Consider the following 13,695-nt stretch of genomic DNA (forward strand, 5'->3'; position numbering starts at 1 on the left):
AAACAGTTGTTGCTGTCAAAGTTAGATTACTGTAACGGCTTATACCTTGGATTACAGAGAAAACATTTGAGGAAACTTCAGATGGTGCAGAATGCTGCAGCCAGACTCATATTGAATATACCCAAGTACCAATCAATCAAAGAAGAGATTCAGAAGCTCCACTGGTTGCCTGTGGTGCAACGTTTCAAGTTTAAGGTACTCTGCCTTGCCTATAAAGCATTGAATGGGACAGGACTGGCGCCTCTGAAACACCTCTTCTCGTGGTATCACCCAGGCAGACAGTTACGGTCTACAAATGCCAGATTAATGTTGGTACCAAGCATCCGAACTGCGAGCTGGGGAGGTCGGAGCACTGCCTACTGTGCGGCCAAATTGTGAGGCCAAATTATGGAATACTCTTCCTGTTGACATGAGAGAGGCTAACTCTCTCTTTTCCTTCAGAAACAAATTCAAAACCTGGTTGTTTTAAACTAACCCTTCCTCTTCCTTTCCTTCAAGGCTTACTTTCCAATTTAGTGCCAAGACACCCCTGGGTATACGCGCGCTTTAGAAGTTTCATTAACATTAACAAAAGAATTACAGATGCACAAATAGCACCACAAAAGCTCTCTTTTGTGGTAGTGTGGGCGAGCAGTTAGGCATATCAGAGGGTAGTGCTAAGCATTTAATACACACACAAAGGCAGTATGTGAGACCATGCTAAAGGAAAGTATTCCAACACCAATATAAAAAAAAACACATACTTTAATATAAATTTAGATATAAGATCACCAGAATCAGGCAAGTACTTAATGAGTTAATTTTTTTTACAGTTTTCAAAAGTTGACACAGTGCAATTTCTGGATTGGTAATGTTATATTATGGAGGAAAAACATGTAATGCATTCAAGACAAAGACAAGACAAAGAAATAAAGTTCAACACTTTACTGATCAACAGACTATTTGCATTTCTACAACATTATTTCATGCCTATCTTTGTCTAGAACCATTGTATCACCTGATTCTGACTTATTATACGTGTGCACAGTACCTGTTGTTCATGTTGTGCATTCAGATACTTGACAGCGGCTTACGGGACTGTTCTTCAGGACGTAAGGTGAGTATGGGGCAAGGTCAAAGGCCACACCAACAGGTCACCTTGGGAAGCTGTGGGGTGTCCAGATGCAGTGGTGTGTTATGGCGTGAGGTGTCTCATTCACTTTAATGGGGATTGGTACGGTAACAAAGAGGATGCAAGCTGCGACTGAGGTACAAGTTCAGTGGAACTCACAGGGGGGCTCGACCCCCAAGATTCTCTGGCACATCGGGTCACTGATGGTCCACTTCTCTACAGGCTGTGGGGCATGGATGAAGTGGTGTCTTTACGCGCCAGGTTCCAGTGCAGGAGTCAATCATGGTTTGTAAAGCATGACTACTCACCCATGAGGGTTTCAAGGAGCTAGGGGAGGGGGCTGCTCAACTGCCTGAGCACTGGGGTTTAGTCAAAGAGCCAGGTCTTGAGAACCTGCCTGAATTAGGTCAGTGAAGGGGATTGTGTGAGGTGGAGAGTCAGGGTGTTTCAGGTCTTGGCGGTGAGGTAGGAGAAGGATCTTCCTCTGGTTCTAGTCTTGTGGATCCGAGGGATGGTGGCAGGGGCCAGCTGGGAGGATGGTGGGTACATGGAATGAGAGGCGGTGGTTCAGGTATGCTGGTCCTGCATCATGGAGGGCTATGTAAGTGTGTGTGAGGAGCTTGAAAGTGATTATTTTGTTGACTGGGAGCCAATGGAGGTCTTGGAAATGTTCAGTGATATAGCTGCAGTGGGGATGTCGAGGACCAGTCTGGCTGTGGCATTTTGAATGTTCTGTAGTTTCCTAAGGAGTTTCTTGGTGGCACTGGCGTAGAGTGCATTGCCGCAGTCGAGTATTCAAGTCTGCTGCTGATGAGTGTGTGGATAACGTTTTTTCTTGATTCGGTAGGGATTTATCAGAATGTCTTTCGAGGCAAGTGAAGCGTGTGGAAGCAAGATGAGGAGACGGCATTGATCTGACGGTTCATTGTAAGAGAGGAGTCCAGTATGATGCTGAGGTTTTGTGCATGGTCCATGGGGTGGACGGGGTTTCCCGATGCCGAGGGCCACCAGGAGTCATCTCATGCTGAGGGGTGGGTCACAGGATGAAGACTGGTGTTGTCTGAGTTGAGTTTAAGGCAGCTGTTTTTCATCCAGGTGGCAATGGCTATCCCGCTGTGGAAGTAGTTTCTGGTGGTTGTGGGTTTCTTGGTCAGGTAGAGGACCAGTTGGATGTTGTCAGCGTGGAAGGCGATGTTGAGTCCGTAGTTCCTGACGATGGCTGTCAGAGGAGCCATGTAGATGTTGAGGGTTGGGCTCAGGAAGGAGCCCAGGGGCACACCGCAGTTGATCTCCGTGGGTTCAGAGAGGACAGGGGTAGTCTGACACACTGTGTCCAAATGGTGAGGAAGAAGTAGATCCAGACGAGGGCCTTGTTGTGGATGCCGGCTTAGTGGAGTCTCGTGATTAAGGTGCAGTGGGAGACGGTGTCTAAGGTGGCCGAGAGGGAGCGAATGTCATTGGTGCCAGCAAGAAGTGCAGTCTTGGTGCTATGATTGCTTCTGAAACTGGATTGGGAGATGTCCAAGATGTGTTTTGCTACGATGAACTCGGAGTGTTGGGCGTTGATGACCTTCTTGATGACCTTGGCTGGGAAGGGGAGCAGGGAGATGGGTCTTAAGTTCTTGAGGTCTGTCAGGTTGGCGGATGGTTTCTTTAGCAGAGGGCTGATCTTGATGTGCTTCCAGTCATCAGGGAAGGTCGCGGTCTTAATAGAGCAGTTGATGGTGTGGCGGAGTTCGAGGTGATGGCAGTGGCTACTCAATGGAATAACTGCTGTAGGCATGGATCTGAGGGGGCTCTTGAGTGGATGCTCTTCATGGTCTTGAGAGTGTCGTCTGTGGTGAGTGGGGTCCAGTTGAGCAGGATCCGTTGGGGCGCGGCAAAGTTGGGGGGGTGGTGTCGTACTATGTGGAAGAATCTTGGATGTGAAGCTGTCGTAGATCTGCCTGATCTTGTGGTGGAAGAAAGCGCTTAGTTTGTCACAGAGTTCTTGGGAGGGTGGGATTTCCATGGTCTCGCTGTTGGGCCTAGCAAACTCCTTGGTGATAGCGAAGAGTTCTTTACTGTTGTGCGCGTTGGTGTTTATTCTATCCTGGAGGGCAGTTTTCTTTGTGGTTTTGAGGAGGTGGTGGTGTGCTGTGATTGCCGCTTTGAAGGTTGTGTGTGGTTTTGTTATTCCTCCATATCTTCTCTAGTCATCTGCAGGTGCGTCTTGACTCTTGGAAGGTGGGAGTGAACCAGCTGGCTTGAAGTGTTGCTTGCCAGACAACTTCTTGAGGGGAGCCAGTGTGTCGGAGCAGTTGGAGATCTGTCGGTGGAGGTTGCGTGCTGCGGTATTGGCATCAGCTGCTGCCGGCAGTGTGATAGTGCTGAGGGAGGTGATGAGCTGTTCTTCAGTCACCTTGGTAAAGCTATGGTGGGCGGTGAGGGCATTGATGTGCAGTGGGTTTGGCGAAGGCTTACTGCACATAGTGGGGAGTGGGGGTTGTTCCAGAGGAGATCAGTAGTGTGTCTGTAGATGACGTTTCTGCTGCTGGAGAGGACAGAGACGGGTGTGTATCCTGCTGCGTGGGTTGGAGTGATGACTAGCTGCTTGAGTCCTACGCTGCTGAGGTTCTCCAGAATGGAAGCGATGTTCTGGTCATTGGGGTTGTCCATGTAAAGGGTGAGGTTGCTGAGTAGATGGTAAATGGTAGATGAGAGATCCTGAGGGGCAATGAAGTTGATGAGGCTTTGGTAAAGGGCAGGCTGGGATCTGGTGCTCTGTAGACAAGGGTGCCGCAGAGGGTGGTGTTGAGGTTGGTCTGGATCTGGAAGTGGAGGTGTTTCATTGTTGTTGTTGGGTCCTCCAAGTGGGTGGTCAGGTGGAGGGTGTTTTTGGGGATGATGGTGATACCTCCTCCTGGTCGGTTGACAGTTTTGCAGGTGATCTTGTAGCTATCAGGGATGACGGTGGTGATGTCCGGGCCAGAGCTGTGTTTTTTCCAGGTTTCCGTGAAGAAGGCAATGTCGGGAAAGATGGAGTCGATGAGGTCCTAGATTTCTGTGGCATGTTTGTGGAAGGAGCGCACATTGAGGAGGATGCAGCTAAGCTGGTTGGGTCCAATGTTGGTCAGTTGGGTGGTTGGTGTGCAGAGGTGGGACAGGGTGCAGCCCCAGTTTCGGCAGAAGAAGGGTCCTTGGGTGTCCTTCGGCGTTGTAAAATGGCAGGCGGCATGGCGTCTAGAGTTAAGGGCGAGGAGAAAGCTGGTGTTGTATCAGTGGACGGTCCGAGGACTAGGTCTGTGTTGTTGGGCGCGGATGGACACTGGCAGGCTGACCATTAAGTAGTGTGCATGGGGGCTGGACGGCTGGGAGGCGGGCAATGCAGGGGAGAGGAAAGTGGGACAGAAGGGGGGTGGGCCATGGGGGATTGCAGGGGCAAGCGCAGCAATAGGGCGTAAGATGAAAAAGAGGAAAAAGTGCCAAAAGGGTGAAAGGGACAGAAACAAAAGGCAGAACATGCCAGACAAAAGAGAAAGAGGGCACTCTAGCAGCAGAGCAGAGACGCTGTACCACTAGACCACCAGGGATCCAGGAGAAAAGCAGTAAAAAGCAGAAAAAAGCAGAGAGAAAGGCAGAAAAAAAGCTAAGAAAAAGAGAGACAGAGGGCGGTCCAGCTGTAGAGCAGAGATGCTCTACCACTAGATCACCAGGGATGAGGTGCAGGGGGGTGCTTGTGGGTGGAGGAGGGCCTCGAACCACTGACCAGAGGGTCAAAAGATCAGCAGAAGGGAGCTTGGGGCATCAGCTACAAGGCAGATCTGCGCAAGGAAGGTAGCAGTCCACTGAAAGGAGTCTCTCGTGGTTGGAGGGGCCTGCAGAAAGAGGCTGCAGGTGGTGACCGGAATTCCAGTCTTGGCACCATCACCTCCCTTGGACTCAAGCTGTGGAGCACGGGTGCGTAGGTGCTTTGAGGCGTTGGTTGCAGACTCACATCTTTGTCTTTGTTTTGGAAAAGAGGGGCAAACTGGACAGGTGGGCCACTCTCAATGTGGATCTCACTGTCTCTGAAGTCCCTCAACATGCAGGACAGTCTTCCTTGACGTTAATGTCTGGACTGGACACAACAAGCCTTGGTTGCTATAAGGTGTCTAGTACCCGGGTATAGGTCCTGTGCAACTCCGGTTGGCCCTTGAGTCCTCCCACTCAGTGGAGGGAACAGATCTGTCCTTCAGGAGCGCAGGGTCCTCTTCCTGGGGAGATGCTGCAACGGGCTGGCCGGAGAGAGGTAACTCGGTGGACCACACCTTGCATCTTTAGTGCCTGATGCTGCCGGGGAGCAGCTCCACCACTCCAAGGGAGTTTCTCAGGTAATTGGCGAAGCACTGGCAGCCCTCCAGTTTTCTTGGAGTCTGCTCAGCATCAGGATGAGTCTGTTTCTTACATGATTGTTGGGGGCAGCAGTCAGTCTGGCAATGTTGGCGCCAAGTCAGTCGTTGCTCCTCAGTTCTCGTGAATAGACTTTTCTTTCTCCACTCCTCCTGATTTGTCAATATCTGAAGTCTTGGCAACAGGGGGGTCCCCTAAATACTCAATTTAGGGGCTTTAAGGGGAGTAAAAGGAATTTGCCAAGGGGCTACTTACATCTGGGGTCACTACACCCCCTAGATGGCAACTTCTTTTGGGGAGTGGGCATCATCCTGTACCAGAATTCCTAATTCCACCACACACAAGGTGGTCGATTTCTAAATTTGGTGTTCACTACAGGATTGACCACCCTAGAGGTCTGTCCATCCTGGCAGTGCAACATGCCTCCTGCAGAGCTACTTTTCCCACCTGTCCTTGCGTCAAATGGACAGAGGTTGGGGGTTGACAGCCCCTCATCTCTGATGGAAGGGAGATTTGCATACCAGTGGCGGTGTGCTCTTTGCAGCTTCCTACATTGGAATGCTAATTTCCTAGCCTTCCATGGGGTAGGAGTTAGAGCAGGCATTTTCCTAAGGGGTCAGAAACCCATATGTGGTGGCAGGCTTGACAGGACTAGTCAGCCAGCACACTAGAGGGCTTGTAGGGTGCCAGGGGGTACCTCTAATGTACCCTCTGGGTGCATGTATTAATAAATCTATCACTGGAATGTGTGGGTTTAGTAATACGAGGTAATTGATACTAAACACCATATGTTTCAGTGAAACCATTATGTAACTGTGGAACCTGTTTTGACCAGTGCCCAGACAATACCTTTAGATGGCTTCCCTGCTCTCTTACAATATTTAATAATAAAGCTAGACATCACAGGGACATATCTGCTCACGCAGATATGTCCTAACATAAGATATAATGCACCCTGCTTTAGGGCACAAAGACCTGCTGTACTGTTGACTTACATATATTAGAAGTAGTGACTTTAGTATGGCACACAGGAGTGTGTCATGCCGTGTTTTCACTTATTATTTGCACCATGTCTCGCAGCTTACACTGGCAGTCAGTGTGGAATTTGTATGTGAGACCCTTAGGGTGTCTTAGGATATGCTGTAGCCCTGAAGGACCCTCTTTAGTACCCCCCAGCCCTAGGTACCTGGAGTGGGACTTATAGGGGTGCAAAAGTGCTTAGGCAATTGTAGCACATTTAGACTTAAGATTGTTGTTGGGAATGAGCACTGGCACTAAGATCTGGATAGCAGGGTTCAGTGCATTGCCAGAGTCGAAAATCAGCAACTAGTAGCTAATAAAAAGGGGGCAAAATGTGTGTGTGGGGTTAACTGCAACAAAAGCCACTTCCCTACAATGCTTGTTAAGATGCAATAATACAAACTATATCTTAGTAGTTTCTTGAGAAAGTAATTGAGGTCTTGCCAAAAAGTGTAGCTGACATTGAGCCCAAATTATGGAATCAATGTGGATCCCCTCTGAATGGTTAAGAAAAGTAGCAGGTGGTTCATATACGCTATTGCTTTGGCAATGACTTAAGAGCACCTGATGACAAGCATTCTTTACCTGATGGTATGCTAAGAGATCTCTGATTTAATGATTTTAACAGAAGGGCACAGTGAGAAGCTGGCATAGTATATGGTGCTCACTTATGTAACTGTAGCACCCTGCACTAAACCAGACAACCCTTATGGTGATTTTAGTCACGTTAGAGAAAGTGATAGCTGTGAAGAGCAGCCTTCAGGCTTAGTCCACAAAAAGTATAAAGCAGCTTGTTTTAGCAGACCTTAATCTTTTAGGTATAGGTTCAGTGAGAAAGAACCACACAGAGTATTTATAAAAAAAGGTATTTATTACAAGACACTCACAAACGCATAGCAATGTCTCCTGCCTGGAGACATAACACAGTGCACATAATACTTTGCAAATAAGACAGGTAAGTAACACAAATACACAGTGGTCGCCAGGGGGAGAATAAACTATATACTAAAATAGTGGAATGCTAATCACGACGAGAGTCAAGACTGGACCCAGAGAACGTAGACGTGCTAAGGATCCAAGGAACTAACTGAGGTAAGTATCTGGCAACCCCACAGACGTCGTGCGCAAAGTGGGAACATGCCCACGCACTTAATTCAAGTCAATGGGTAAGTCTCAGTTGCAATTTTAAATTAAGGACCTTTACCAGTGAATCTTGAAGAAACCTCATGAAGGACCGAAAGTTGGAGAGTCATCCCACCTGTGGATACCCCAGGAACCAGGATACCTACACCAGGGAAGCCTGGTGCATAGGTGAGAAGTGACGCCGGAAACCGTGGTAGACCACAATGGAGAACTTCAGGAAAGATGCCACTGGAGAAGAAGACGAAGGAGTCCGGAGGAATCCAAAGGAGGATTCAAGATGAGAGGTACCTGCAAGCAGAGGGGAGAGAGTCTTTCACTCAGAAGTGACCATGAGGCACAGAAGACGAATGACCACCGATGTTGGGATGCAGAAGAGGTTGACGGTGCCCTTGAAGTTGCAGCACTGCGGACCAGGCGACGCTGTTGAAGACCAGGAGTCCTTTATTAGCTGTTCCACGTCGGATGTCGAGAGCCAGGGGGTCAGTTTCTGGCAGAGGCACCAACACACCTTGGCAACAGGCGTAGAAATCGAAGAAGGTGCAGTTTCAGGACCTGCAAGGTCCAAGTGACTCACCATGACTAGGTAAGTCAGAGCAGGCCCTGAGCAAGCAGGGGAACCCTCAGGAATCAAAGAAGTCCCTTGAATGGGCCTGAAGATCTCTGGAGAGGAGAGTCACCAAGCCTTAACAACGGCCAGATGACGCGGTGCACTGGGGCTTGGTTCCAGTGGTGCAGATGAGGGATCTGGCCTCTGACTCGGTCTGACAACAGTGGAGGCCTTGAGGGTGTTGTAGAGCCACCACTTGTGTTTATGAGGCTGTTGGAGTCTGTAGGATCCCAGGATCAGAAAACCAGTCAACTATGTAGCGATGCCTGCAGATGCAGGGGAGTGACGCCTTCATCGGGTGTCCACAGGCCCTGTGAGGATCCTATATGGAGCACAGACACTGGCAGTGCATCAGACTTGCAGAATGATGAGACCTGGAGCAGTCAGAGTCTTCCCCTTTGCGGTCTCTGTTCCCAAAGCAAAATTTGATGCGGTCAGTCCAAAATGGTCGCATGACGTCGTCAGAGTGTCCAGACAGTTGAAGTTGAGATAGAGTTGAATCTGAATCAAATCCCATAACGAAACTGGGGACTGACCCACAGGTAAGCCCTTAAGTACCCTTAGGAAAGGGTTGGGTATATTAAGGGATCCCTCCCAGAGGAGGGGCTGGACAGCGGGGAGGGTACTACCATGCTCTTTGTGGAGTTTGACACCAGAGCGGCAGACACTGACTCCCTGAACTGGTTTGAACAGGAGTATGCAAGGAGGTCACCAAATGTGCCCTATAAACAGTCTCAGTGGTTCTGGCAAGCTCCCGCACCCTGCCCCAATACACTAAACCCTGTCTGGAAGGTGGTCACACCTCCCTGTGACAGGATCTCTATTGTTCTGCCTTCCCTTGCTCAAGGTTGGCTCAGCAGCGGGAGGACAGAAACATGACAGGGTTGTTCTAGCCAGTTCAGAGATGGTCATCGCATGGCCACTCTATATGTCGTAATTGCTGATGCACTTACAAGGGAGAATGTACTCCAAAGGTTGTTCGGGTGCCTCACTCATGCAGGGGCTCCCTCCCACTTAGAACCGAGCACCCTGCCTTCAGGATTGAAAGGCCTGCCTTAGGGGTGACTTATAGGTTTTAGGTGTAGTGACTTCAGATATAAGAAAACTTACATCTGTCGTAAGTGGTGCTAGCACCAGTTTACACAGGCTGCAATGGCAGGCATGTAGTCACAATTTGAGTTGTCTCTCATGAGTGGCATAATACTGCTTCAGCCACTTGGAGACTCCTGGTGTAACTATGCTCTGGGTACCATATACTTGGGACTTAGAAAGGTACACCAGTAGCCAACCTGGAGTGTGCCTAAGTACTCACCATGTCCAATTTAGGGGAGAAAGCACAGAGGCTGGAGTCCTGGATAGCAGGATCCCAGCCAGACTCGCCAGAAACAGCAGAACACCAGGCAAAAAGTGGGGGTATCCATAAAAGCAGATCCTACTTTCCTACAGGCACATTACTGGCATCGGACCTCTAACTCTGTGTATTATTATTATTATTATTATTATTAAGGTTTTTGTAGACCGCACAGTAACCCTGGGGCATCCCGGCGCTAGAACCTGGTAGTCATGAGGGAGAAGCAGCGGGAGAGAAGGGGGGATCAAGGGAACAGATGTGTTTTCAATGCTTTCCTGAATAGGAGGAGAATTGGTTCGGTTCTCAGTTTCCGGGGGAGACTGTTCCAGTGCTTTGCCGTGTTCACTGAAAAGCGGCGGCCTCCTGTTCGGGGACTCCGTATTATGGAAATTACTTGCGCCATTATAGGAAGAGAGTTTTCAGATGCAGCAATTTCTTTTGTCCAGGCAGACAGTCTGGATCTGGTTTTGCGGACCCTCTTCCATCCCTAAATGCCTACACTAATGAGGGAAAGGAACTTGTCACTAGACATACTAATCAAGGGAGAAAGAGGGAGGCATATAAAAGAGAAATCCACACTCCTTCAAGGTTCATGTGTTTCAAGGGATAACACCACTCTGTCTAGATGTTATGGAATGGATAGATCTATACCGGTTGGAAGACAGAAATGAGCTGGTATGTAAGCAGTCCAGCTGATAACAATATAGTACCAATGTTACTAGGTTTACCAGTTGTAGCACCAGGTAGTGCACTTACGAGCCCTAACTGGGCAGGATATAAGCTGACGGTCCCTGGATGCTGTAGCAACCCACCAGTAAGACTCGACGGAAAAAATTGGATAAAACAGCAGAACACAAGGCACGGCAAAACAAAAGTAAACAGGGTGAACTAAAAGGGAGAACAACAAACATAGGGGAATACAATAATGGGTGAGAAGTAGTACATGAGCATAAAGTTAATGCAGCTAAGCAACACTTTGCCTTGTGATGCGAAACTGTATATGTATGTCTAAATAGTAATCTACCCATCTTCTCCCGGAAGTGATCCAAACCCAGGATGTGAGTAATTACAGCTCTGCTACATTCAAGTCAGCAGTCTATTGTCCATCCCCTTACAACTTCAACATGCCAATTCTCCTGTGTCTGCAACCTCCTTGTTCCTGCTATTTCCCTTGATCACTAGGGGCAGAGTTAACAGCTGCTACTTTTCTAAAGGAGACAATGGTGACATAATTACAAACATTATCCAGGTGAATCACTTGAAGGCATAGAATTGTGGAAATTTGATAATAAGTGCATTATAGGGAGTCACCAGCCTGCTATAATCTAGTGTGTGTGAGCATCATAAATATCACGGAAGATAATATATGAGAAGTAACCCTGGGTGGTGAACTCCACTCCACTCGCGGAGTTTTCAGAGTTTTCCACACTCCGAGTTATGCAGAGCTCGCCGAGTTCTGAAAAACTCAGAGCTGAGTTTTTTTCACCGGTGTCGGTTGTCAACGTCAAATCGGCGAGCGCGAGCAAAGAAAATTCACCTCCTGGCAAGATTTTTCCTTGTTCGCGATCAACAACGTCAAATTGGCTAGCGCAAGTGTGTAAAATCAACCTTCTGGCGAGATTTCTCAACACGAGTGGTCGGATTACTCATTGCGAGTGGTTGTATATATTTGCGACCGCTAGTGTTGAGAAACCGTCTGTTCACGTTGAGAAAGCTGCTGCTTGAGTAAAAAATCTACTCTAGCGTCAGAAAGGAAGCTGCGCCCACTTGCGCTGTACTTGGTGCCGTTCGCGATGATTGCACAGTGCGGACAAACACCCAGTGCTTAAAATCACCATGAACAGCATTTATCTAACGCCACTTGTGGAGCGCGGCAGAGGATTTTTTTGCACTTCGCGGACTTCCGCATTTTGGCATTCTGCAAACTCTGCTCAGGCTTCGTGATGATGTAATCCAATGGAAAAAACATTTGAAATAGGAGGTAATGTACCTGCTACAATCATATTCGTGCGGATACAACAATATCATGCGCCAAAGGATATATATCCAGGTGACACTTGGAACTAGTGCACAGGCTTAGTATCCACTGTTTAAAAAATCTAATATCATCCTTAGTTATTTATTGTGAGTAGGAGGCAGAACTCTGATAGGTATAAATGCGAAGGAAATGTTCCCAGGAAATACAGCAAATGCAGTCTGTCATGGCAAGACTATGAAATGCCATTCCATTCCACTGTGCTATTCAGTCCATTCAAGATTGCATTGGATTTGGAGATACATTTTAAGTCCAAACAATTTAGAATGGCTCGACGTTGTCCTCCTCTCAGTGGCTTCTTCACAATGTCTTGTATTTGGCAATCGATGTCATCTTCCATGTAGATGGAGGAAAGATAGTGATCAATGGGTGGGGTCATAAAAGACTTTTCACCAAATCTGACCTTTGTGCTGGTTAATCCAGGATTTGATTTTAGTGAGTTCAGTCCAAGATATATGAGGTCACGGGGCACTTGATATATTAAACCACATTGGTTGAGTTACAATTGGAGAAACTTTCGATCTTGCTTAATGTGTGGATAATGGCACACCTTGGTATTAGATATATGATAAATGCCATATAATTTCTACACTTAAAATGGCCCATGACTGGTGAGAGAGCCCCAATAGATGAAATAGCTAAATATGTTGGGTCCTAAAATGTGCCCCTTAATGTTGCTGCCTCGTTTGATGGAAAACAAAGGTAGTTCCAGTGCAAGGTCACGAAAACGTGATATATTCTATTGTTTTTTTAATAATCTTTACTACCTTGTTGTAAGACGACAACATGTTGCACATGTGATTTTGTAATGTGATTGTTTGACTTTGGGGTTTTAAAGGTTTTCCATCACAGAATGCCACAAGCCTTGCAGATTCAGGGAAATAATTTTGGCTTTCTCAAAAAACATTTTTGGAATTTGCAATTCCTTTGAAATCTGAGGAAATGCCAAACAGGGAGACCATCCTGTAAGGCTCTGGCATGATGGTATGAAATTATAGCATGCTATTCTTCAGGTGGGGGAGGGGTCTTAAACAGAATTGTGTACAATGTATTATCAGTAGTCGTAACTGTGAGAGCAAGATAGTTGATACAAGAATTGGTTATATGAGGCGCAGGACTGGCTGATAGTTGCTGAGTCAATATAAAAATTCATAAAGACATTTTGTGCCTGAAAAAATCATAAAGACATTCTTGATGTATTGTTTCCACATTCTGGTATTGTGAACAAATGGAATACCAAAGGGGATGATGGACGGAGCGTTTAAGCAAATCAAACACTCACCCCCAGTCAGCTGATCTGGGTTTAATCCATCATCATTCTTTAGCTCACTCCACCACCCCAGTTCAGACATGGCCATATGCAAATCAATCTGACCATGTGCCTCAAGGGAACAGTCTAGCCCGAACTTCCAAGCCATGTCTTCCTTGGACCGGAAACAAGCATCCCGGGACCGGTTTCAGGTTCATAACCTCATCAGCCAGGCTATTTTGAATCCAGTGGCAAAGTGAGCAAGGGACCCAAGTCTGGGCATACCCTGCCAACTTAAGGCGAACAAAGCGATACCAAAGGGGATGATGGATGGAGCGTTTGAGCAAATCAAACACTCACCCCTAGTCAACTGATCTGGGTTTAATCCATCATCATTCTTTAGCTCACTCCACCACCCCAGTTCAGACATGGCCATATGCAAATCAGTCTGACCCTGTGCCTCATGGGAACAGTCCAGCACGAACTGCCAAGCCATGTCTTCCCTGAATCGGAAACAAGCATCCTGGGACTGGTTTCGGGTTCATAACCTCATCAGCCAGGCTATTTTGAATCCAGTGGCAAAGTGAGCAAGGGACCCAAGTCTGGGCATACCCTGCCAACTTAAGGCGAACAAAGCGATACCAAAGGGGATGATGGACGGAGCGTTTGAGCAAATCAAACACTCACCCCTAGTCAACTGATCTGGGTTTAATCCATCATCATTCTTTAGCTCACACCACCACCCCAGTTCAGACATGGCCATATGCAAATCAGTCTGACCCTGTGCCTCATGGGAACAGTCCAGCCC

This window comes from Lissotriton helveticus, chromosome 7, assembly GCF_964261635.1.
Source record: "Lissotriton helveticus chromosome 7, aLisHel1.1, whole genome shotgun sequence".
In the NCBI taxonomy this organism is placed as follows: Eukaryota; Metazoa; Chordata; class Amphibia; order Caudata; family Salamandridae; genus Lissotriton; species Lissotriton helveticus.